The following is a 27,056-nucleotide window of genomic DNA, read 5'->3' as shown; positions in this document are numbered from 1 at the left end:
ACTGTTGCAAGAAATACTAGTGTCTGTATTCTTAGGGGAATTAATTTTTTTTGTTGGAGTTCAATATACAGAGCTCTGAGATTCAGCACATTAAACTATCTTTAGTCTTAAGCATAAAATTGGAATTCTTGGCTTGCTTGTAATTTATATATTGAAGCTTTGTAGCTCTGAGGGGATACATTAATGTCCACTGCAGTGTCTGTCAGTGGCACATTCCATGACTGAGGTGCCAAGGCAAACTGAATTCAATAATACAGAGTTGATTATGGATAACAGAACCACAGGTTTGTGCCTGACATATAAGTGACCTTGTAATCCTCTCCTTAGAATTCTTACCAGCATTCCTTCCTCCTGTCACTCTCTTTTATTGTGTTTTAAAATTAGATTAGAAGAATTTTGGGGCAGAGACCATGCTTTCTCTTACATCCCAAGGAAGAGCTTATTTTTTACTGCACTGAAAATGTATCCATTGTGCAGATCATTTTTTGAGTTCCTATTTTGAAATGTTAAAAGTTCATCTTATCCTCATTCACATTCCTTTCATAATCCTAAGTGGGATTCAAGAAAGAAAGTTGTATGTTGCTCATTTCATTCCATAGTAACTAAAATGCCCTCCACTGGCTTCTTTCTTTTCTCAGAATTACCCAATAATGCATGCCTTAGCTTTTTCTTTCATACCATTTTACTTACTGTTGTAAATGTGGGTGTAGTCCCAGCAATAGTAACAATATTTTCTTTGTGCCTAACCAATCCCAAATTTTATTTATTCCTTTGTACAGAAAACATTGCTGTAAAAGTGAGCCCAGTAAGGCAATTGCTGGATTGTATCAGGCTTAGGATAAACAACTTCCTATGTTGCTGTTCTTTCGTTTGGAACATAAAGGCAGTTGCACCATCTCCTCTTAAAAAGTTAGTCTGTTGGGAGAAGAAATTAATCCTTTTTTTTTTTTTTTTTTTTTTTTTTTGAAGGCAGGATGAAGAAAACGGGTAGAAGACAGGTACAAAGTAAAGGAAAGCTGTTTGAATGTAGCACCAGTTAATTCTGTACACGGTCAGGATAGGAATGAAGCTTTGAAATTCCTATCAAAAGCTTTAAAGCTTTTGGAGTGCCTGCTTGGCAAATGTCGTTACCCTAGAACAGGAGTTCTTCTGCTTTAAGAATGGTAGAATCATCAGCCACCTTTAGTGTCCTTATCAGAAATAGCTACGGTCTCCTACTGCTAAAAATGGCTTCTGATGAGTACACAATGCTGTACTGCAGATATATTGGGTGATGTTTTAGAGGACATATGAATTCTGTACCTTAGAAATAAATAGCTCCTTCTAATATCAGGAAAATCCAAGTGATGCCTGAAATTTCTTTGCTACATAAGAAGCCAGCAAGTTAAAAAAACCCAACAGTATTGATTGAGGCACTCAAGAAGGTCAGAGAACCAAAGGGTTGAGAATTTGACAGATGTGGTCAATAAAAGAGGCAGTTCCCATTTGACCATGCAAAGGAACCACAGACCTTGAAATATTCACCAGAAACTTCATCTTTTTTTTTTTTTTTTTTTTTTTTTTTTTTTAAATGCCTCACAGGTACTTTTCAGACACTGATTAGCTATTGGCTTTCGTCATCAAGAGCCAGTAAGGATGCTAACATACTTTGGCTACAGAAACCTTGCCTGTTAATGAAGCAAGGTGGAAGCAGACAACTAGCGAACTCTTCTCAAGGGGTCTTCTGTACTCTTTGATTTCAGGCATCATGTAGGTGAGAATAAGTCTTATATCATCTGAATGGGGAGACAGGATGTTAGTCAGTTGTCTGCACACGCTTAGGAAACCTGGTGCATCGGACCTGCTGTTTATACCCAGCTGAACTGTTCAGTCTGTTCATGGTAGATCACAGCTCTTCCAAGCTGGGAGCCCATGGCCTAGGTCCAGACCCTCACTGCTTCTACATCTTTTCACAGTTCCTGGTCCAATGCTACATTCACCTTCCAGACCATGGAGGACCATTATCCTTTTTATATTTAAGTACCTGCTGAAGAGTCACCTTTACAGAGTTGTTTATCAGAGATTGATCATTATAAATACAAAGATGTACAAACATTATGTCATATAGAGTAATTTCTCCAAATATTTTGATATGGTTCCTATGCTCTTACATCAGAAGTAACACTTATCTAACTATAGGTTCTATTAGCAGCACCAAACAAATACCTATAGAGAGTGTAAACCATTGTTGTTCAAATAATGTAAGGAAATGTGAATTGATGGTGTTCATGATCTCTGGTATTAAATGCCCCAGGAACACAAACAGGTTTGCACAGACCATGCCCTGTGTTGCATATGCTTCCAGGAGTTTACATATAAATAAATTTACTTGGATAAGTACTCTGGAGCTTTCACACTGATATGCAGTCAACTGCTTAGGGAGAAGTAATATGACTGAGCTCAAGACCCTGCGTACAGTCTGCTACAAGAGTAGACAATTATCTTCTGCTTTATCTCCACTGATGGGGAAAGACATAAAATAGTCATAGAATAATTTAAGTTGGAAGGGATCTCTGGAGGTCATCTAGTCCAACCCCCTGCTGAAAACTGGTCTAATAAGATCAGGTTGCTCAGGGCCATGGCCAGTTAAGTCTTGACCACCTTTAAGGAGCACCCTCCACAATGACTCTGGGTAACTTGTTCCAGTATTTGATGAATGTCATGAACAAATTTTTTTCCTTATATCCAGCATGAATTTCCCACATCCCAGTTGTATTCAAATAGGACTGCATAAATTCTGATGTGGACCATTGTATTAAAAGGTTTGTTTCCCACTATAGATACTATTATACCAGATTTTATACTAATTTCCGTAAAAAGACAAGAGTTTTCATATGACCAAGAGATTTGCTGCCTTTGAATATAAACCAAATTTACATAAAAATTTTTAATCTAAATGTTTAAATCAAAGCTTTTATCCCTAAAATAGAGCTTACACATGCTTGGCTTCAGTCCATGTTCTAACAAGCATGAATTTGCTGATTGAAGAAAAGAAAACTCCTGATACTTCCCCACACCTTCTGAAAATGCACCATGTCCAAATGAAATAGAAAAAAACCCCAGCACCTGGCACCTGGTTGTTAGAATAATCCAAGGTAAATTTTCTACTGATATTTCTACCTAAAAGAGAAGAATATAATCTGCCCTGGCTATGTCAGTGCATATTCTGTCAGGCAGTTTAAGGGGTCTGCTGCTGACAAGTCAGTCAGAGGAAAATCCTTTTGTTTTGTTTTAGATTTGTTTTGTTTTGTTTTGTTTTGTTTTATTTGAGATGCAATGGAAAGGAACTGCAAAAGCTATATGCCCTTGAGACAAAAAGGGAAGTGATAGATAGACTTCTGTGAAGAAGTAATATCTTTGGAATAGTCTACTGAATGTTAGCAATTCTGGGCTGCACTGAGACATTTCACCACACTGGTCAGAAACAAGATTAAAACCTCCTGTGTGGTATACAGTTAACTAGTGGCAAGTCCTTCTGCAGGGAAGACACACGTGTAGGAGACAGTAGGACTCTCTTGTCAGCCACAGCAAAGGAGAGCAGAGAAGTGAATCTATGAGACGTGAGCTGCTGAACTGAAACAGTGGAATGTAAAACATTATAGCTTGTTATCAAGGGCAAGAGGATTATTTTTTTCCTAAGGTTGTGTAATCACTGCATCAGGTTGAACAATCCCTAATGCATAGCTCGATGTAGTAGCTGCAACAATAAAGAGGAACCTGACTGCCTGTCTTCTGGCATAAGGGTCTAGAGTGTGTTTTTCTGTAATTAATTGCAGAGTTCTGAAGTGGTCTGCCTCATTCAATATTAACATTTTAACTATAGGCACTATGGGCCTCTGCCTAATGCAACCACCTACTCATGACAAACTTGAAAGGCACATGTTGCTTTTGTCTTCTCCAGCCAGATGACAGTTACAATTAAACACTGTCAACATTGTGGAAAGCATTGAATGCTGATTGTCACTCTATTGACTAAATCAGCTGACAATAGTCAGCCTCTAGGAAGTGCTGCCCATCTCTCCCAAGACCTCAGCACTGCAGTGATTTTTTTGTTATGCAATAGGACTCAACACTACTACTTTATTGACGTTATTTTCCATCCCACATATCAGACTGGAAATAGTAAAAAGTAGCGGTTACAAGGTCTGAATGAATTTTTGGTACTACACTTATATCCTTAGCTGCAAGCCATTACTAGGCACTACTGTGTCCAATTCAAAATGGTTTTGTTCAGCCACACCAAAGCTAAGGGAACAAGATCTTTTTTGACTGCAAACTCCTCGGTATATAAAGTGAACCTCTGTGCAGTGAATTTACACTTGCTGACAATAGGCTTATTTAGGTTCTGTTTTGAGACTTAAAACCAACTCATGGACCACCCTTTCCCTGAATTTGCAAGCCACAATTTGAAAACCATGAACTTACGATGAGTTCCCTTCCCTTCCCTTCCCTTCCCCTCCCTTCCCTTCCCTTCCCTTCCCTTCCCTTCCCTTCCCTTCCCTTCCCCTTCCCCTTCCCCTTCCCCTTCCCCTTCCCCTTCCCCTTCCTCTTCCCCTTCCTCTTCCCCTTCCCCATCCCCTTCCTTCTTCAGTCAAATTAAGAGGATCAATACATTTTTTCTTTCAGTCACCACAGGCTCTTTTTCCTTGAATTTGCTTATATTTTTGCATACATGAAAACCTCAATTTTGGTATTCTTTTGAAGTTATTATAAAATCTGCTTCTTTCTCAGCCTTTTTAAAAAAATTCTGTAATTCTGCCGGTGTGCCTTTAGATAAAATTCTATCTTGTAGTGAAAGCTCCTCTTTAGATTGATGATGGTGACTATAAATATGATATCCTAGCCAACTTCTGCTAATAGTCTTCATTCCTTTCTTATTCTCAGCAGTAGGTCTGGCATTCATGGTCTACTTAACATCTGATGCCAATTCCATTAAAAAGGAATCCAATTGCAATGTACAAAATATAGTTTCAGACTTTACTGCACAGCATTTTTGGTCAAATGTGACCACTATGTCTTGTGCATGTTATCAATTTTTGTATAAAATATTTGAGTCTGAAAAATAGTCTCCAGTTTGCAAAAGGAGAAGTGTGAAGGCAAGTAGTTCTTTCAAAAATATGGGGTTTTATGATCAGTTTCAGTTCCTGCTAATCTTCCTTTTCTACCAACAGGATACGTATGGAAATTCTCCTTTAGAGCACAACAGTATTTTCTGTGGACATATGTGTGTATGCCATAGTATTTGATGTTTTTGAAAATAATTGTCTTCTCTTTTCAGACTGTACAGATTCTTTTTTTTTTTTTTAAGAGACAACCTACACAGGCAAGCAGATAAAATATAGAGCACTGTCCAAATGTAAAAAAGGTATGAAGAAATTGCAAGGCTTAGAGATATACTGTGGGAACTGGAGTAAGAACGGTATGAGAAAAACAGGGTAAAGTAAGAGCAGACAAGCTATTTCAGAATAAGATTATGAGAAATAAAGAGCAAAACCACGTCTTGAATAGGAAGATCAACAGATGAACAGATGAATATAATTGGTCATCCTGGTGTTATGACAGCAACGTTATTTCACAAGGACTAGATAACACAGGATAAATTTGCAGGATGACTAGAAAGAAACATGTTCCAGTATTTCTAAGGATAATGTTCATGATGTCCACTTGGAATTTAGATGTTGAGATTCAAAACATCTTCTGAGATTTATAAGTAGTCTGATCCTGAGGTCTTTCACAGTTCTGCAGCTGATGTCCACTAAATAAAAATCAAGACAGAAGTTGTGGATAACATTACACCATTCATATCTAGCACAGAAAAGACAGGACATGCTAGTTCCATTAAGTTCCATTACAAAACTCCTGAATTTTACTGTTTTTCCTGTGGTTACTTTTACATTAATGTATGCTTCTGATACTAAATTTCCATTAAGTGGACATGAAATGTTCTTTCAGATATTGTCTAAAATTTGCTTGCCATAAAGTGAAGATAAGATGCAGAAATTTTTGTATTTTCAGAAGAACAACTTTCCCTGAATAAACTGTTTTGAAGGGTCATGTGCTATCTTGAAGATGTACTTGTTAGTTAAACACCCTGGAATAAAAACTTTTGACCATGATCTCATCTCTTCTCTTCTCTTCTCTTCTCTTCTCTTCTCTTCTCTTCTCTTCTCTTCTCTTCTCTTCTCTTCTCTTCTCTTCTCTTCTCTTTTCTCAATTGGATCTAAGCCTTTCTACAAACTGATGAATGTCTTTCTTTCCAAACATACAAACACCTAACTTTTTTCATAAGAAAACAGCCAGCTGCCTGGAATAGAGATTTAGGTGAGTCATTGGTTAAATTTGTATGTTAGTGTCTAAGTATGGTACCCTAATATTTGGAAGAAAAAAAAAAATTACTTTCTCTTTAATATGGTATATACTTACGCAAGCTACATAGAAACTGCAGTTGCAACCCAAGTTTCAAAATCCTACTTTTGGCCTTGACTCTATACACATACAAAAACTTTCTTCTAAGAATTGGGCAGTCTGCCTTGCTGAACAACAGACCTTCTGTAAACCCCCATTTCTTAAAAAGCAGTCCACTTAGTGGACTACAAGGCTGTCTGGACTCCACTGTGCAGGCGAGCAGAATAAGAATTGCAGTGGAGTAAACCCCCCAAAATCAAGGTGGCTTCAGAAAGCGTTGCTTTGAGGCAACTGTCCTTGAAAACGCTGCTGTTCTAACTCTTCACACTAGTGAGGCTTCTTAGACAGTTTTCTTAATCTTTCTGAGATAATGTCTTTCTGCAACTGTTCCCCACTCTATTCTTCCTTGCATAGTAGTGTAGTCAGAGCAAAATCAAAGACTAGAAACTCTGAGCTTATGGCAAAAGGTACAGCTGCTGAAGTTATACAGATGTCTGATTAGAACTTTTCATTAAATACATGAAACTGTGCTTCTTGCCTCTTTGTTTGATGAAAGTAAAGAAAAATATTGAGAAGATGATAGCTTAATGCCAGCTGTACTTTGTGCATTTCTTGTTCACAATGCTTGATCCCAAATTTTTTAAGAAGCAAATGAACACAGAAACCGAAATCCTATGTAAAACTAGGAGGAACTGAACATCTTGCTGGGCACTTACGAATAGTTTGCTCCACTCTTCTAACACTTCTAAACTGATGTATATGTAAGTGTATTGGACAATTTAGCAGGCTGGTTTGCTCAACTCCTTCTCCTTACCCTCCTCTTTTGGATGAAAGCTGTTCCCCTACAGAGTACCAGATGAGTATCTTAATGTGTTCTGAAAAATCCTGGTGGGAGAGTCCCCATTTGGCATATGGTGTTTGGCAAAGTCATTTTCTGGCATTTTTCCATCTGAACTATGAGGAAAATTAGATCAACTGTGTGGTACAGATCTCAGCAGGGCAGTGCCCTAAGCAATACGAGAACAAGCAGCACTATTTAGGATTTTCTTGACATTTAATGTTGGGAGGGGAAAAAAAACCCCTTTAATATTTGCATCATTTTCATCAACAAATGTCTTAAAAAAGGGCATACTTAATCTGAAGTTATCTGCTGAGTTTTCAAATTATTTCAATGGCAATTTAGACAGGGTGTTTAAACAAGCTAATACATGCTAATAAGCTGAACAGGTAGGACCTACCTGCAGTAGTTAAAAGTCTGGATGCGAAATCAGATTGTCACAGTTTCCAAGTGCTCTGTTGTATTTGTAATTGGTCGTTGTCTGGGGAGAATCAAGTAAAAGCATAAACTTGTGATCTTACCCTGGGAAATTGCTTAATTTTCCACTATTAATCAGTAGGGCAAAATGTTTGTTTTGACGTTTCTACTGCTAATCTTAATAGGATTTTTTACTTTCATCTATGCATCGATATGTTTTACACAGAGACCTTCTCAGCTTACAATAGCTCCCCCTTTTTCTTTCAAGAGTATTTATTTCATTATGCACTTTATCTTCTACATTCATTTGACTCGTAGTGTAGTTCAGAAGTCTGTCTACAAATTACATGACTCAGATTAAAATGACTAGTACATCTTTTTCTTTAGGGGATTTGTTCAGAATAGTTTCTGTACAGAACAGAATCTGCTGTACTTGCAAATACCCCTACATGCTGAAAATTTGCTATGTAAAGAAATATTGAAAAATGAGCAGAAAACTAATGCAAAGCTGATTTATTTCTCTTTAATACACTTTTGGCTCTCATACAATGTAACAGACAGACCAAATACATTTATCTGTTTATAAAATCTGACTAGATTTGTTTCTAAACATTCCAGTAGGAATGCAAACTAGCCTTACATTTAAAAAAGCAATTATTTTTTGTTTGTACAAATAAGTTATGTAGTACCATATCTCAAACTGAGAAACTGATTTTGAAGTTTTGAGCACATTTCATTTTCACTTTTAGAATCATCAGTGTGGCATGTAGTTTATAACTTCTGGCTAATGAAATCTTTTGATTTGGAAATGGGTATATAACACAGAAAGAATACAAATCACGAATGTGTGGATATAGGTAAATTGGTAATTATTTAAGATTAGAAATAATATAAATATAAATTTCATAAGTTTGAAATATGCTTTTTAAAAATGGGAATTTTATGGGAATGAGGCTATTAAATGTAAAATTAATGGAAAACCTGGAAAAAAATGCAGAAAATTTAAGTGGGCTATTATGGATCACTTTGATTCTGACTTTCATATTTTTTACACTCTGGGGAGATGCCATGTCATGTTTTGTTGTGACTTTTCCTTGATTTTTGGACTACCTATCATGATTTTTCTTTTATCAGTGAGTTGCTGTGATGCACCTTTAATGACTCACCTCACCATTTTGACCTTTTTGGCTTTTTAGATAATGACTATGTCTTGAAGTTATCTTTAGTATGTTTTTGGCTTTTTAAACCCTACTGGAGAAAAGAATTCTTCTTTATAAATATACTGGATCTTTTACCTCACAGTAGTAAGTAATCTATCATGCCAGGGTATCTGATAACATATAATTTGGATCCATAATTTGTTTAGCTGTGGTTTTCAGGATTGTTTGGAGAATGTGCTAAAAAAAGAAGAGCCAAACTTTTTTCCAACCATGTAATTTACTTAATCTTCTTCACTGTGGCAGATTAGAATTAAAGTGTCAATTCCTAACTGATATAAGCTAGAATTAATGTTGAGCACATCATAAGAAATTTAAACCCATTTCCTTCAGATGGTAGGTAGTGAACTGGATTCAGGTTAACTCTTAGAATTATCATGTAGAAATATAGCTGGTAACGAGATCAACAAGAAAAAAAAGATCTTTGTAGAAGGGAATAACAATTTTACAGTAAGAGTTCAGGGTGGGCTGGGAAATAGGTGTTTTGTGCAAAGACTCCTTAAAATAAGTTTATTAGTTATTTATACATAACCATGGAATTTAGGGAACAGAACAGAATACATTGGAATGGAACAGGACAGGAGACAATATAATAAAAGATAATAGAAGGGAACACTCCAGAGCCTCCACAGTGAAAGCCAGGTAAGAACCACAGGTGAAATGGAGCTGGGACAATAAACAGCAGGAACTTCTGAAGGCCCTCAATCATCCGTCACTGCAAGTGTCCCCGTGGCTGTTAGTATAAGACCTAACAAGTTAAAAATGATGGATGAGAGACACAGTAAAATGTAATTAAATTTTGGCCCTCTATCATTGTTTCTACCAAAAGAATCAAAGGGGGAAAAACCCCAAACCAAACCAAAACAAACCATCCCAAACCACAATCTATTTACTTTAACGCAACAACATAAAAGAGAAAAAAATAGCCTTTACTATATAAAAGGAGCCACCTATCAACACCTGCAAGACCACCTCTGTAACTGTGAATCTTCTCGTAATACTCTTCCTGACAGTAACCTTTAACAGAAAGTCCAAAATAAGAGTGGAAATGATTAAGCAGGTAGTGTGCTGGAGCCAGAATTTAGGATACTTTATAGGATTCTCTCACTCTTTTTTCTTGCACTCACTTCATCATTACTTACACTTAAGCATCAAGCATTTTGAACAAGGTGATTTTTCTGTCCCATTTCTCTGCAGTCTCTAACACAGCAGGATCCTTCCCTGTGATTGTCATTGTGATAGTTATGAATCAGTGCCAATAATCATGACTAGTGTTTGCCTTGCTTAGGTATGGTATAAATGGCATTTCTATGATCTCTTTTGAGAATCTGATATTCTGTTTTTCATTCTGCTTTTTCTAATCTACATGCACTTCCCTTTTTATTTAGACTGTTCTTTCATAATTCCCAATTTCCAGAACAGTGGCTACAGGAGTGAAACAAAGATGTGATGGAGTCTGTTCTAAAGGCATGGAACAAAGTGTCTTTTGCAAGCCTTTACAACTAGTGCTTACAGTGCAAATAATGAGTAAGAAATGTATGATGAGAAATGTCTGATTACCACAAATCAGAACCAGATATACAGCTGGTGAATGACAGACTGCACATCTTAAGTAGCAACAGTTTTCAAGCTTTGTACACTCTCAAGTTAGATTTTACATGAACTGAAATTAAAGTTATTTTATGTTTAAATGTTTTCCAACTGAGGGAACTAGTGCTTACTGAAGATTCATGGTTCTCTGAACTTTTGGATGGTGGGCTGTCTCCACTTTTTTAGGTTTCGGTTGGTTGATTGATTTTTGGCTGGGGGGTTTTTGTTTGGTTGTTTGTAGGATAAAGGATTACAAAGCAAAGCATGAGGTGTGTGAAGCAATGACACACTAGCAAACTTCTCTGCATCTTACTCATTCACATGAAAAAACAAACTTCACAAACTAGAATGATCATCTCCTAGAGTCCTTAAAAATTAAACCAATGTAATTATTGTTTAAGAGCTGAAGGTGGCAATTGCCTATCATTTCCCTTGCAGATCATCTCATCAACCATAAACTCTAACACAGAGGTAGGTAAAGAAGAAACTCATTTAGAGTAGGTACTCGCTCTGTATGCCCTATAAGCACAATCAATTTCCAGTGTCCTCAGGTCCTACAGATAACATCTGTTTTTGCAATGCAGTTGAAAATTCATTAGTAAAACTATTCCAGCTGAGAATTCATGGACTCCCACTAGTCCTTTTATTCCTTTGGGCTCTAGACTCCATCTCATCCATCGTATCTCATCTTGAGATATATTGAGATGTCCCCAGTGTTCATCTCCCAGCTGGTAACTTTCTACAGAAAAACCTCACTTTAAAAAGTAATCCCTTGCAACCAATACCCATCAAAACAGAGCAGCCATTTTTGGTTTAGGGGAGATGCATTTCTTTCCATGTATACCCTGTCCACATAAACCACGAAGTTACATCTCTGTTGGTATAGCAGTTATGATTTATGATTAACCTTTCCATAAGCAATGACATTAGTAGGGGGTTACAGTAGTCATCTAGTATAATACATGACAATTTACTGAATCACAGAATTATAGATTACACTACATAGGAATACAATATTTAGAGATTATACAGACAGGACCTTGTTTTAATCACCTAAAAATCAAAAGACCATTCTGGATCTTACATCTGTTAGAATAACATTGTCATTTATTTCTCAAGTAGGTATTAATAAAATAAAATGGGTTAATCTGAAAAGAAAATGTATTCGTATTTTCCATGAAGCAGAAGAAATCAGTGGGTCTTTGTACATTCTAAACCCAAAGTTAATGTCTGTTAACTTTGAAAGAGGAGTAGGAAGAGGATCATGGAAATGAGGTTCCCTCTTGGTCCTTCCTTGGTTTTGGTAAATGATGTCTCTAAGTGAACTTAAGTCTAACCCCCTAAATTTATATTCCTTCCTTTTGAAAATACCAAAAGAATAAGATTAAATGTTTACAATTTTTCTCCCTAAGTTTTGTTGCTAAAAATGATTTCTCATTAGCTTCCCTAATTCCCACTTTTTCCCCAGAGCCTGGTTTATTATTTGTGGAAGCCCAAGAATGCTGTCCAGAACCTTCACGTGTCCATGCAGGGATGCCATGCAGAGGGACCTTGACAGGCTTGAGAGGTGGGACTGTGCGAACCACATGAAGTTCAAGGCCAAGTGCACCTGGGTTGGGGCAATCCCAAGCACAAATACAGAGTGGGCAATGAGTGGATTGAGAACAGCTCTGCAGAGAAGGACTTGGGGGTGTTGCTTGATGAGAAGCTCAACAAGACCTGGCAACGTGCCTTTACAGCCCAGAAAACCAACCCTATCCTGTGCTGCATCAAAAGAAGCGTGAGCAGCAGGTCAAGGGAGGTGATTCTCCCCCTCTACTCTGCTGTCTTGAGACCCCACCTGCAGTACTGTGTCCAGCTCTGGGGCCCCCCACAAAAGAAGGACATGGACATGTTGGAGTGAGTCCAGAGGAGGGCCATGGAGATGATCAGAGAGCTGGAGCACCTCTCCTATGAAGACAGGCTGAGAAAGTTGGCATTGGTCAGCCTATAGAAGAGAAGGCTCTGGGGAGACCTTACTGCAGCCTTCCAGTACCTAAAGGGAGCCTGCAGGAAAGCCAGAGGGGGACTTTTTACAAGGGTCTGTAGTGATAGGACAAGGGGTAATGGCTTTACACTGAAAGAGGGTCGATTTAGATTAGCTGTAAGGAAGAAGTTCTTCCCTGTGAGGGTGGTGAGGCACTGGAACAGGTTGCCCAGAGGCTGTGGATGCCCCATCCCTGGCAGTGTTCAAGGCCAGGCTGGATGGGGCTTTGGGCAACCTGGTCTAGTGGAAGGTGTCCCTGCCCATGGTGGGAGGGGTGGGACTAGATGATCTTTGAGGTCCCTTCCAAGCCAAACCATTCTATGATTCTATGATAAATAAAGTACTTTCTAAAGGTAATTTTAATGATTCTGTTTGGGGTACAATGAATATTCTATGCTTTAGAGTCATTAAATCAAGGGTGAATGTCTTTCTGAATTATGCCACATGTATTAGAACCAGTCACAAAATTAAATGAAATGAGGAATGGTTTCATTGTGTTATTTCATACAGGTTTTAATTTTTATTCCCTTGAACATTCTCTAAAATGTTAACTGACTTTTATTAAATTTAATGTAAATAAACCTTCCAACTATACTGTAATAATTTATGAATATAAAGTATATACATCAATTGAAGGGATTATTTTAAAACTAAAAAAATGTTTCTTATTACTTGTTCTAGCTTCTATGTAGGTGTAATCAACACTGGGAAGCCTGAATATACATATAACATTATCTAATTATACCCTACCTTTTGAAATTTGGTTCATGTTTTTCACACAGACCTAAATTTGTCTAAACTTGAAAGTATAGATCCCCACTCAATGATCCACAGTCTGTTTTCTTTCTCACTTTTTTCTTTCTTTTACAACAATTTGATAATTAACTTAGAGGTGTTTTCAGTGTCACTTTCTGCAGAAAACTATATATCATCAGAAAAAACCCACAACAGTTCACTGACCATCCACTTCCTTGAAATCACTGTGTATAATAGATATATAAAGCCATTGCTACTTAAACTATGTAATGAGAATAAAGTTGCTCTTTGTCAGATAAAATCGTAAGTAAATACTTTTGTAAAAAACCTGGATATTTTTCTAAGATATTTTCCTAAGCAGAATATCTGATGGTGGCTCTTCGTGTATCTAAAGATTGTAATTTGGGAGATGAAGCTTGATAAACTGTAACGATCTATAAAGGAACCATTTTTAACAGATAGGGTCAAATAGAGAATCTATTTAAGAAACTACAGTTTACATTTCACTAAAATTTTCTACTTGCCACTGATTCACTTCATTCTGTATTCTTTCTTAAGGTGCCTTTCCTCACACCTTATGAAAACTCAAAACTGGAGCCTTTCCTGGCTCTGCTTTCACTCGCCAGTTCCATGGCAAACTGGCCAAGATTCTGTCAGCTGTCCTACAGCCCGGTGAGGCAGCTGGGCCATGCAGATGTTGGGCAACAGACAGTTGCCCAGTCTGCCTGCTTGGTTTCCTTGGAAATTTTTGCTGCTGGAAGCTTTCATTCCATTGAAACAGTATTTGCCTGATGAGAGGCTTTTCTGTGGAAAGTATTTGATTGATGTAGTAGTTAGTGCCTGAAACAGCTTCCCATTGTCACTGTGAGACTGACTTTCTCTCCCTCAAAGTCACATCTGCTGAAACTGGGCTGTGCAAAAAGGCAGGGAAATTCCTTTCAGCCCTTTTCTGTAACCAGATACCCTTTTAATCAGAGAAGTCTTAGTACAGCTTTGCTGATTCCAGTCTGCCAAACTATAGCTCTCCTGAAGCTATTTTGATTTGGTTACAATCTGGCTCCTTTTTCCTGTTGGTCCTTTGTCTGTAAAATTCATGTTCACTGCCTATGTGCTGAAAATTATAGGTTGATGTCCCTGCCCCTTCCTACCAGTTTCTCCTTTCTGCTGCTACCTAGTTGTTACTAATGTGGCAGTACTTCTGTGTATAAAAGTCATTCATCTAGAACTTAGATGGTCCTTTCTTGAGAAAAGCCAGAGCAAAAGAAGTACAAGAACCTGTTCTGAGAAGACAGGGTGGGCAAGGGACAGGGTATAAATACCGGTGTGGGGGAAATCCTTACTTGGTGAAAAAGTAGCTCCTATGGTGGAGCTGTGAATGAAAATTTAAAAGGCTGTGAAGGTACTGACTCCTGCAGATTAGTTTCTCTGGGGTACATCCCAGGCCAACCACAGCTCAGAGTAGAAACCAAAGTGGCAAACCAGGAGAATGTTGGACTTGACAGGCTCCATTCTCTGTTGTTTTTTCAGTGCCTGTGGCTGAAGCAGGAATTCAGGAAAGGTTAAAGTATATTGAATGGCCTGTATGTTATCTGAAAGTCACAGTGAAAATTATGCAGGATTTGGAGAATTTGTTGAAGTTACTTAAAAATAATCCCCAAAGCAGGTATCCAATGCAAGAAGCTGCTTGAAGAACATCAGTGTGTGTTCAAAGACTACCAACTCTTCTGATTTTCCATTTTTTCTCTCTCCACCAACATTTAAAACACTGTTTTTGTTGTTTCTTGGCCTTTCTTTATTTCACTGTAAATACATAGCATTGCCACCCACTAAGTACAAACAGTGTTTCAGATGATCACCACTTCCCCTTGGATTTTAATCACTTGCCAAAGCCATTTGAGCCTCACATTCTTCTGTCAAGACAATTTACACTGCTGTGTGCTGGATGAAAATATAATGAAAGATCTGTAGCTTTCATACTCTATACTGTGAAAACTGGGGGAGGCTCTCTCTTATTTTCCATGTTTAAAATAAAACAAATTTATGCAGCTTTTTTTCTGATTAAAATAATAGACCCATGTACAACTCAAGTTGTTGATGAGGGAGATAAATTGTTATCAAGATAGAATCTCTTTATTTTACTGACTACATTAGTGGAATTGTTCTCTTGATTGTTTTTCCATGCGAAACAAGAATGTTTGTTCATTATACATCTATTATGAAGAGAAAATTCCTCCAACATAACCTTCTCCTGTTTTACTTGTTTTGCTGTCTTTGTGAAAGGCAAACATAATATCTGTTCTATTTTGTTTGCCGAATGTGACAGGGACAGGCATTTAGACAAACTCATACATCAAGCAAAGGGTTGGTTGGATTCAAGCTTTTCCAAGTTTGAACTTGATACTTTTAAAGAGGAGTGTGAACAGTACTTTGATCAACTTATAGCAGCATGAACCATTTTTGGATACCCAGATTACTGCAGTCTGAAAAGTGCAGAACCCAAGGAAGCTCCTCTAAATCATGTTAGTTGCAAAAGTTGGACCAATGGTCATCTGCTTTTCCCTATTGCAATTGTCCTTCCTCAGGAAAAAAAGGAGAAGTAACAGGAGTTGAAACCACCTCACTGACTGTAATTTTATTTGCGTGATTGCATCTGACAGCCCCGGATGCGACATTGAACTGGGTGTTAGCAGGCACTGTGAAGAAGAAGCAACACCAGTGGCCCATCTAAAAGTTAAGTATAAAATGGGAAGGGTGGAAGTCAGTTGCTGAAATATAGGCATAATTTTAGATGCCGGTTTAGACCCTGTCTGCCTCCAGGTGCTGACTGGAGAGAGTATGAGCCTCTCACAAGTACTGTAAAGAATCTCAAATGACAATAGACATATATTAAGGTACCAAAATCCTGTGGTTAGAAGCAAGCAAGCAAGGCAATATGAGAAGAGCATGACACAGCATTTATCAGAATGGTAGGAACAGATGACTGATTTGAAGTATGATCTTTGCAGCAATTATCTCAATGTATGTATATTAATCACACAGGTTCAGGCTGGGCAATGGGATGTAAAGCTCATCAGGATAGGAGATAAAAAGAGCTTGTGTGAAAACACGTGCTTTTGGAATAAATGAAGCAAAAATCTTATGAATGATATGCAGACATGGAATCCTGGGGAGAAATCTGAGAAAACGAAAATACTCTTAAAGTGTGATGTGATAGGGCAGTAGCGAGGTGACATTCACAGTGATCAAGTTGGGTGGTTTTGGGAAGGAAAGTAGAAAGCTCTAAGCTGATGGTAGGACATCCCATATGAGATGGCAGGCGATAAGACAGAAAGAGACAGACCTGAAGGAAAGAGAAGGAAGGAGATTCACAGAATCATCAGAGTGACTTTATCATAAAGATGATAGATGAGTTTGTGCTTATGGCTGAGGTTACCAAAGATAACCTTGAAAGAAAAAAAGATCCCAGAGCCTTGCAACAGAACTATAGAAACACCGTGAAGAGGACAGGAATCACCTGGAGGAGAGGCTGATGGATCTTTTAGAGCTAGAGGAGAGCCAGGATAAAATGGAATTACAGAGGACAAAGGAGGACCAGGTTAAAGAAAACACTTGGTTCAAAAATAAAACCAGACAGGTCAAGAAGATAGAGGGCAGTGTGCTGGTTCTAACAGTTGGCTGAAATGAGCTTATCAATAAAAGTATTTTGCAAAGAGTGCAAATGACAGAATATAGATTGAAGATGGAAAGCAAAATTCACCTTTAGACACTTTTAGACATTTAATTATCTAAATCTAAGCTAATTTTTGAGATTTATTTTTGAATCGGTGAAAAGGAAGAGCCTGCTGCAGAAGATGGTTTGATTTCATTATCTTCTACAAGTGTTTTAGGACTGAATCCCCTTCTCATTGGTCAAATAGATGACCGGTTGAGTTTATACAATTGTCAGCTATGTCTCTGATATGTAATATCAAGGAAAAATTCAAATGGGAGGTGCTCCAGACAAGTGAGAATAGTGTTTTTATTGTGTTTTCACAAAAGAAAAAAACCAAACAAACCACATAGTGCAGAAGTTGGAGTCATGAACGGAATTTGCTGTCCATGAGAAAGTACCTTCTGTAGAAGGATTTGTTTCTTTTAGAGTAAGACTTTTCTGGACCCAGAGTGCAACTTTATACCCAGTATGTGCTACTGTGACAGTGAACAGTAGCCAAGAGTCTTGCTTAGACAAACAATTCCTATCTGGTGAAGCTCAGCTTCCTAGAGCAGGCTAGAAAAAATCGTTGCAGTGTTTATACTCTCACTGAAACAAAAAATCTAATGTGTCAGTCTTGTAATACTCATCCATATAGCTGCAAGTTTAGGCTGGTATGACTATTCTAGAGGGAGAAAAAAGGTTTTTTTGACACTAGATGAGTACTAAAGAAAGACTCAAAGTGTGTTCAATATCAGCTGCTTTTGTTTGGTTGGTTTTGTTTAGGTTTTTTTGTTTTGTTTTGTTGGGTTTTGTTTGTTTATCAGGTTTTGGGTTTTTTTGTGGTTGTTTTGTTTTGTTTTGTTTTGTTTTGTTTTTTAACAGCAGACAGCAGTAATAAGAAACATTGCAGATTATCCAGGGATATTATCCTTTTAAAATAATTTTTTTACCAATTTAATATTCCATGGTCATTACAAATATTACTGGTCCAAATAACTGGTGTTGTGAATATAAAATAAACTCTTTCACAATGTGTACAGATACACATTCTTCGATTCCGGCACCTTTTACATCCTTTGATTTGACTGTTTATATGCTTGTCTTGCATGAACCAATACATTTGTGAATTGATAAAATCCTCCAGGGTTTGGAATTCTTTAGGTACCCTCTCAGGTATAGCTTGCATTTAATTTATAGCAACCTGCCGCTACTTATCTAGAAGCCATGCAATCAACATCCTATTTAATAGACTCATTTAACTTAGAATCTCTCCCTTTCTACTTGTTGTTTTCTTTTTACACCAAGTAAGTCATCCTTGACAAAAATAAAAAGGAATGAACAGACTGTGCCTGCAAAGTGTGAATAGCAGTCTTTCAATGATTAGTTTGATCACTCACTTAGGAAATCCAACATGACTAATATTGTCCTAAGTCAGGAGGTGAAATTTGTGATGCTTTAAATAACAGAGAAATGATTTATGGTAATGCATCCCATGCTATTATACTTTGACATGTATAAATGATGTGCTGAAATTCTATAAGTGTCAATTTTCCCATGTTATCTGTAGATATTCCACTTTTACAGAATAGTGAACCACATTTATGTATTTCCCTAATATAAAAATTATTTAGAAATCAGCTTAATTAAAACTAGCATAAATATTAAATAAATACATAATTTATTTAATACATTTAATAAATGGAAAATAACATGAATTTGTATAAGTAAAGTATTTTACACCTGATTGGAAGCTCTTATTTCAGTTAAGTATTTCATTGTGATGGAATTTTAATAATTACATTAAAATGTTGGATCTTAAATTACTCACAGGTATTTACAAAAAGCATAACCAAAAGTATATTTAATATAACCATAACATGAGTGTTCAGTTTTGAATGCTTTTTATGTCATAATTTTTATTTTTTTTTTAAGTGAGGTAATATTCTCTTTCCTCTTTCCTTGCTTCCCTTCTTCCTTCCGTCCCCCATTTTCTGAACTATGAAATACAAGATCTGCTGCAGAATCACAGAACCCCAGCATGGCTGAGGTTGGAAGGGACCTCTGGAGGTCATCTGGTCCATCCCCTGTTCAAGCAGGGCCACCTAGAGACAATTGCCCAGGACCATATCTAGATGGTTTTTCAATATCCCCAAGGATGAAGACTCCACAAACTCCCTGGACAACCTGTGCCAGTGCTCAGTCACCTTCACAGTAAAAAAGTGTTTCTTGATGTTTCAGTTTGTGCCCGTTACCTCTTGTCCTGTCACTGGGCACCACATGAGTGCTTGTTCATAAGTTTACATTGCCATTAGTCAGCTTGTGTTATGAACAATCTTTACATTACTTTCTGTAACTTCATTTATCTGCATGATGGCTCTATAAAATGTTTAAGTAGCTAATTCTGTAATGTGAAGTAAAATCTGGTGATCTTTGGGAGACTTTTCTGGCCAGACTTCCATAAATTCAAAGCCTGATTTTCTTTCATCTCTATGCTGAAATTAGTTTATGGCATTAGACTAATACTACAACTTAACCTCTATTTTAAAGTAAATGGTGGAACTGTTATGTATTATAATCTGCTTAGAATCTCACTGACATTATGAGCCATCCAACTTTTCTTTTTTGCTAGTATATAACTGTGCTATCTTTACTGTGTTGCTGCAGCTTAATGTCATGGCATTTGTCAAATTATTCATTGAGAGTGAGACTTGTGCAATTTTCTACAGCTATAGCTCATCAAAAGTTTCTGTCCACTACTCCTGGTGGTTGCCTTTCTCATTTTTTTCAGGAAATCACCACAGCCTAGGAACCTCCTGGAGTGTTTGTATAATGCAATGTTGATCTTCCAGCAGAAGTTGCAGCTTCCAGCAAGGCCTATGAGTGAAAGCCTTCACTAATTTCCTGGGGCAAATGTCCTGTATTGCCTCCTCTTGTCTGACTGGTCTGTAACAGGTCTCCCACAATGTCCCTGGTGTTATGTTACCCTCTGGTGTTTGCCCTTGGCCCAGATACTCTCAACAAGCATTTCTCAGATGTTGTAGGTCTGGGCAGTCAAAAAGTAGCTTGTGATAGGGGTCTTCCTACCCTTCCTCCCCGTAGAGACTCTTACACAGCCTGTAACAGTCTGTGACTCTGACCCAGTCCTTCATGCTATCCCATCTAGTTCCTGTGATTCCTGTCATGTCATAGCCCTGTGACTGTGCACGAACTTCACATTCTTCGTTTTTTACTGCTTCAGCTATACACATTAGTATTTAGCCACCCGAGGAAAGCCTTTGGATATCCTCTCTTCTGAGTAAGAATGTGAAAGCCCCCAGTGGCTCTCTTCTCTGTGTATCTCCTCTATTTGCAGCTCTCCCTCTCTTACCTCTCGACTTTGCTCCCCATGGCCCAGTGAAATTAGTTTAAAGCTCCCTTTCCCCATGTTAGGAAGCCTGATCAAAAAATGCGTTTTTTTCTTTTAGTCAGGTGGTTCACATCTCATTCCCAGAGTCCTTTATCCTCAGATGAAAGACCATGATGAAAGAAGCTGCTGCTGGCACTACCATCTCTAAAGCCAGACATTGATGTACCAGAAGTACCTGTTGAGTGTCTCCTTTTCCAGCTGGAAGAACTGAGAAGGGCATCACCCACAGTCTTATCCCCTTCACCTTTGTCCCTAGAGCTTTATGGTTACCCTTTGATATGCTCAAGGTTTTACCTTGGCGTGGTGCCCATATTGATCAGTAGCAGGGGCTAATAGCCAGAAGATCAGGTGATGTATGCTAGTCTTTGTGCAACATCAAATAATTAGCATCTGAGAGAATAGAAAAGCTCTTGGAAAAAAATAGGTCTATCAGCAGGGAAATACTTTTTCCCCATCAGGGCAGGAGTTGCCAACCACTGACACCACTTCCTCTTGATAGTTCTGTTCTCACTACGAAGATGTGAGATGTCCAGCCCAAAACCTCCCTGGGAACTTGTTCCTCCACCTCTGTTGCCAGACCCTGGACCTATATTCTAGGGGAAGAGCTTCTTGGGATGGAGCCTTCGTCCTCTGGCCAGAAGTCACCAGCTTCCAAGCTCCTAACCTTTCTTCACTCATGGGTGTTTATGTTGTCTTGTTGTTCCTGTGTTGTCTTGGCAATACCACCCCTCTCATCCTCAAGGAGTTTAAAGCTCTTGCTGCTGCAGTCTCTGCAGAGAGCCTGTTTCTCTTTTGATCATTTTCTCTGATGCAGAGAAGCTTGCCTGATGCTTCTTGCAACTCCTGCACCTGACACCAAGCTGACTCTGTTAGAGCACACCCTTTCACATGGGCAGAGGCAGTCACGTTACCAGAGAGCATGGGGGAGATGCGTCCGAGAAGGGTACCTCTTTGTGTGGATTTTACAACTGTTGGGATCTGCTAGTAAGCAGATTTGAGCAAGTAGTAGGACCCAGAACTAGAGCCAGTTAGCCTCTCCTTAGTCTCTGGAGAGCTTATGGAGCATGTCCTCCTCAAAGCGAATTCCAGCTACTTGAAGGGTAGAAAGGTATTCAGATCATGCTTGTGACCAACATGATTGCTTTCTGTGAGGAAATTAGTGTCTAAGTGGATGAGGAGTGTTTGGTAGAAATAATGTAGTAAGGCTTTTGATGCTGTCTCCTACACCATCCATTTTGGAAATATGGTCTGGCAGAATGGACTTATAAGTAGACTGAAAACTGCCTGGACTGCCAGGCTTGAAGGGTAGATACCAGAGTCCCTATTTTTCAACATCATCAGCAACCTGGATGGTGACCCACAGGGCATGATTAGCAAATTTGCAGGTGATTAGGGATAGTTTTCAACATAGCTTCAAACACAGGCACTGTGAGAAACTTGCAGACTGGTCAACAGAAACCCTGTGAAGTTACACAGAAAGGCCCTGCCTGGAGATTATCAGTTAGACAAACTGTGTCTGACCTGATACGATGCTGGTCAAAATTCCACTGCAGCATACCATTCATCGAAATGACCAGCACTTCTCCAAAACTGTAGGGTCTTCCCTACTTGCTTCTAAGTCTTGGCATGGCACCTTTAAGCAGGCTTTGTATGTTTTCTGCTTTTTTGAGAAATTAGGAGTTTTCTCTGTGTTAGAAAAGTGCCCTGAAAACATTAATTTGTTTTTTTTGGCTTGTATTTAATTAATAGGCTGCTGTGTTTTTTCATCACTTTTCCAAACAACCTGATATGCAGCAGTTAAGTGAGTGGGCTTTGTTAAACAAAAGAACTTCTTATTCAGCTGTATGTGTTGATTAATAATCTTTGATGAATGGGGATCCAATAACGCCTAAATTTTCACTTGCTTCTCCATTAATGATAGTATATTCAGTAAAGCATGTAATAATTATGAGTAGTTTAGAATAGTAAACTCTGAAAATAGACAGGTCTATTCTTCTTGTGTTGTTCCAGTAATTTTTTAGCTGTTGTAGTTTTCCTAGGTGAATTGTAGTTTACTGTAAAGTGTGCATGATGTATTGACATGCAAAGTAAAATGCACTGCATAAGATGATGTAAATAGAGTCTTGATTATAATGCTATTAAATCAAGAAAAAATCATATATCTAAATTATTTGAATTTCATATTAATTACATCCATACTTGAAAGTTAGCCCATAGATAACTTTCATCCTCATAAAATCTGGACCCTTAAAACCATATCAGAGGCAGGAGAATGCAAGTTAGAAGAGATTTGAGGTGGAAGCTAGGGGCATGGAAATTAACCTGAGCAATTTGTAAAAAGACTGAAGGAGTAAATTTTCTTTACATATCTGTTCACTCACATAACCTACAGTGTTGATGAATCACAGTTTTCTCATTTTTTTAAAAGTATTACTATTATTTCTAAACAGACAGTCTGGGGGCTATAGATGTACAGATACCGTATATGTTGCCAGGAGAAATTTGCATAAAATAGCATAGTTGGGTTTCATTGCAGGAATTTTTAAAAATCTTGTTATAAAAAGCTTTCCTATGTCCTTTATCACAAAGAATGTCCCTGGTTTTTCCTCGAGGTTTGTGCATTTTCTGTGACTCACAAAATTTAACTCCAATTTTGCTGTGAGAAAAATCACTACACATGACCGCCTTCTTCCTTTCGCTTCCTGCAGTCTCCCCGTTGTTTGTTAGCTGAATAGACCTGGTGTTACCTTATGGTTCTGGAATTTATGAATCCATAAGCTGTCTGCCTGTCTGCTTCTTTAATGAGTAGAGGGGGTGACAAGATTGCCTGGGATGCCTTCAACAGGTTCAGAACAGTTGCAACTGTAGGAAGACAATGATTAAAATTACAAAGGCCTTCAGTCACTTGCTTTGGAGGATGAGGAAAGACTTCTTCCCTGATGTAAGATTATTTTGATGCATCATTTGCTCTTTTGTTGTTTTCTTTCTGCTGTTGCTGTTATTGCTGTATGGTATCCTCCATTTTTGGTGCCTGGTGGTGTGCTCAGGACAAAACAATCATTATGTGTGGGTTCAGGAAAGTGTTCCTCCCACTTTAGCATAGCAGGGACCTGCACACATTTTGCCGCCTTTGCCACATGGGGTATGGGTTGCCTGCCAGGATCATCTAGGCGTAGCTCAATTCATCAGTCCCCTGCTAATGTAACTAATGCTGTATTTCAAGTGGCAGTCTGTGATGAAAGTCTTCACATATCACAGTTTGAAGAATTCCTATCTGCCTTATCAATTAACAATTAACTTATATACCACATAAATTCTTAATTTTTACACACATATAACTTCTGTAGTTTTTATCCACTCTCATATTACAGTTCACAAAAAAAAAAAAAAAATCAAAGTTTCAATATCTTGAAGAAAGAGTTCTACATTATAGTAAGGTATTTTTAAAAGACTTATTTACAGGTATGATGGGGTTCTTTTTGCCATCAAAGATGCTGTTTTATCTCTGAAATACTGAATTAGTTGTATTATGCCAATTATTACTATACTTGATTTTGATTTCTGTTCCTCAGAAGAAGGGAGCTTTTAAAGGGTTGTTAATACAAAAAGGAGGAAAAGGCCTGCTTCAGAATCTGTTTGACAATTACACAGGAGTCTGTATATACAGCTCTGCCAGTCATTTGTTGTAAATGTGGAAGAAGGCCATTCATACAAACATTCCAGTATACATGACCAAATCACTGTAGTTTTAAATTACATTTAGCAATTGAGATGCTACAGACTGAATAGGGATTCCAGAAGGGTTTTCTTCTTATTAAAGACATAGCCCTGCCCTCCCCCGCTCCCCCCCCTCCAAAAAAACCCAACCCAAAACCAAAGCATTTAGTAACCCTGTGAATCTGTTCTGTTTTATCTGTAAAGGAAGCAAGAATTTTGGATAAAATCTGTTTCTGATAATGTCATAGAAACTTGTTCATCAGCATTATGACCAACAAAACGTGTTACTGCCTTTTCTTCAAGACAGTTATACATACATTGCTGATCTCCAATGTTCTGTTTTCCTTTTGTATGTCAAAGACTTTATGGAACTGAAACAATATAAAGGTCCAATGTGACTTGAAATGGGACTAAGGAAAATTTCACTCCAGCTCTATCATTAGCTTAATAAGCAACCTTTGTTAGATATCTTTCTTTCTCTCCACTTCAGTTTATGTCTCTATATAACTAAAATCAGGAAAGTTATTTCATTTATAGTGTGGTTTGAGATCTGTGGAAACAAAAACTTGAGCAGAGAACAATAAATACTGCTTTGCCATTTACTGTGTTCTAGGTTGAATCCCTCCATCAAAGCTAGATCAGTTGCATCCCTTCATGTAGTGGTCAACGCATTACTGAATAGTAATAGTAAATTCCATTCTTTCTTTTGCTTGTCTTCTGTAGTACATCCATCACTATCATTTTTTTCTTTGAATTGCAAGTACTAGAGAAAAAGGGTTGTTATTGTACACAAAATTGTGACTATACTATTTTTATGGTATACTTTGAAGTATGCACAAATTAAGACAATTTTAGATGTCATAGCTGGCTGTGAAGGTTGATTTATTTCACTGAACTCTACATGGCTATAGCAAGGATATCTACATCTCAGTTATTTTCCTAAATGCCCTTTAGTCTCAGTAAGAAGAAACAATTTAAAGGCGTGAATAATTTGAGCTGTTTTAGATGTCTCCTTGAGGATGAGAAGAATTGTGCCCTGGAAATGCCCGTTCTTTCCATGGATAGAAGAGGGACTGACTAGTCCTAACATCTGCATTTAATCAGATGAGTCCCCCTCTGTGTGTCTTATGCCTGATGTCAAGGCATTTGAAATGGAGGAAGGAAGCAGACAGCATTACTCGTCTGTAAAGAGCAATATCCAGAGGAGGCTCAGCAACACATTTACTCTGTGGGTCACAATCCCAATGACTTACTGAGCTACTGTTATGTATTTTAAACTGTCAATAAATAAGATAACGTTAATAAAATAAATAAATAAAATAATTTTGTTATATAATTCATTTACTCAGCTCTATCCTACATTTCTTCAATTGTTCTGTTCTAGAGTGAAACATTTAAACTACTCTGCCAAAGTCACAATGAAGAAATATACAGTAAACAAGAGCAAGAGACTTCACTCTTGGTTTTGGGACATTTGTATAGCAGCTAAATGAAAAATCAGAAAAGGAAAAAAAAAAAATAGTATTCAGCTTCTCATTCTGTCATGGCTAAAGAGTTCTTCCATTGCTTATTGATTCTGCCTCTTTGAAGGGTAGATGAAGCTGAAGAAGCTTTAACTGGAAATGCCTCCAGTTACATCTAGAATCCATCAAAGTTCATCAGCAAAGCATGGTGGTTACAGCCATAGCCTGCCTGTCTATAGCTTACGAGCCCATTGCTTATGTAATCTGTAGATTGTGATGGTTTACAGATAATTTCCAGATTCAGTACAAAGAATGAGTTTCAGTATAGACAAGTCTGAAATGGCACAAATGTAGTTACTTCAGAGATTAGCTGGAGACATCTGCAGCTGCTCTTCTTGTCATGTTGCCACTGAAATGACTGACAGAATCAGCCAAGTTTTACAACCAAATAGAGCCAAATGGAAAGGCTTGTTTCCATCAACTACTGCAGAAGCAGTAGAACAGATTTATTCTGCAAATTTAACAAGAGTCCTCTTCCCTTACTAATGGTTAACACTCAAGACAACATAAAATTCAGATCTCAAACTTCTTTTCTGTATACAGCACTCATGTTAAAATCCAACATAAATTGTCCCTCAGTATGTATATGAAAAAGCCTTGTGTAGGGACTTACAGGTTTCTAAGCTTTTGGCTTCATCTAAAGCAAGGATAGATAGCTGGTTTGATAGAAGCAGGAAATAATGTCTAGTGAAGGAAACAAAAAAAAAAAACCATTTCTCCATCAGTTGTTAAAGTCAGAAGAAAATTGGAAAAAAATATTGTTGACAGGTTAATGGAATTTTGCCTATGATAAAACCCTTTATGGCTTAATTGCATTGTCAGTTTAATGTAGCTGGTATATATATATATATACATGGAAATCCATATGTATAGTGCTGTAATCTATTCCTTGTCACATGGATCATGTGCTGTACGAGAGAGAGCTTAATCCTTCCTCTTTCTTCCCTCTGTACAAATCAAGTTCTCATTTCCTATTGTCTCTTCTATTTTCTTTCTGAGGGATTAGGGGTTTTTTTATTAATAAGCCTGAAATTCAAGTCCTTCCAGCTTTGCTTGTATGTCATTGAGTAGATGGATGTCTCTATTTTTGTAGCATATTTATGAAGTGTTGATTTTGATGCTCATTTCATTGATTAATGATTTGGTGATCTAAACAAATGCACCCTTGTCTGTAAGAGCAAATTTTCTGACAGCTTCCCAATAAAAAAAAGTCATTCACAGAAAACTTTTGCTTATGTTTTCAAAACTAATTCAAAATACAGGAAGCTTTCAACACAGTGATTAGGAGAAGAGGTTACTCTGTAAGGGAAGAAAAAAAAAAAAAAATCACTGAAACTGATTACTCCATGCAGAGCATCCTTTAGAAAAACAAATAGAGTCTGAGTCAGTACCAGTGGAAAGAGAGAATTCTAAACTGAAGATTATACC

This window comes from Accipiter gentilis, chromosome 15 (genome assembly GCF_929443795.1).
Source record: "Accipiter gentilis chromosome 15, bAccGen1.1, whole genome shotgun sequence".
Taxonomy (NCBI): domain Eukaryota; kingdom Metazoa; phylum Chordata; class Aves; order Accipitriformes; family Accipitridae; genus Astur; species Astur gentilis.
This window is presented reverse-complemented; position numbering follows the sequence as displayed.